Source organism: Camelina sativa, chromosome 2, assembly GCF_000633955.1.
Source record: "Camelina sativa cultivar DH55 chromosome 2, Cs, whole genome shotgun sequence".
Classification (NCBI taxonomy): domain Eukaryota; kingdom Viridiplantae; phylum Streptophyta; class Magnoliopsida; order Brassicales; family Brassicaceae; genus Camelina; species Camelina sativa.
In genome coordinates this window covers 2,880,089-2,881,090 of record NC_025686.1, presented here as the reverse complement: position 1 = coordinate 2,881,090, position 1,002 = coordinate 2,880,089, and positions in this window count along the sequence as shown.

Below are 1,002 nucleotides of genomic sequence, written 5' to 3'. Positions count from 1 at the left end.
GATTGACTTTGCTCAACTGGCCGGAAGGAAACAGAAGACTGCAGTTCTAGACACTGTCTCTCAGGACTCTGAGATTGTTCAATTTTGCATGTTTTGTTTCCACTATGGAACCAAAGAATCACAAAGAGGCTCTTCGGGATGAGTTCTAGGTTGCTGCAATGCAAGATGAGCTGGAACAATTTGAGCGCAGCAATGTGTGGGAACTCACTAAATGGCCAGCTAATGTCAATATAGTGGGAACGAAGTGGATCTTCAAGAATAAGAGTGATGCCAGTGGATGCATTGTGAGAAATAAAGCAAGACTTGTGGCCCAAGGTTACTCTCAAGTCGAAGGAGTTGACTTTGATGAAACNTCACATGCAACAGTTCTCTGATCTTCGACAATTCAAAAGGTTGTGATAGTTTCTAGTGAAGGTTCTGAACAAGTGGCTGATACAACAAAGGTCTGGTTAGTGTTCTTTCCTCTGCACTGTTTAATCTTTAACGAAAAAAAAAAAAAAATTTAATGCTCATGTGTGCTTAATTCTCGGTCAGGGTCCCTCATGAATATGTCATTAGTGGCTTTGTGTATCTGTGTGGTTGATTCATGAATCTGTTTGGATTGATAAAATGAAGAATGAGATTTATTAATGCATTAATATTAATTGAGATTGATTGAATTAACGAGTGAATGCAGTCAAATGAGGAAATAGATGTAGTGTACACTAATGTTTAATTAAGTGGTTTCAGGAAAACTTTAATGTTTTGGGCCGAGTTTGTGCAGCCCATTGAGACTCACGGAGGTGTATAAAAAGGAGCAGCTAGGGTTTTGGCGTTTTCCTCATCCCCTTTGCGATTTCAATCCTGTGTCGATTAATCTTCTGCTCAAATCTCTCTTTCTCCATTCGATCAACGCTCTATCAACGATGAAGTCCATCTTTAGTGGTTTCCAATATGACTCCAGCTCAGATGAGGAGCTTCACACTCCACCGTCCTCGTTGCCTCCGCCCACTCCACTTGCTC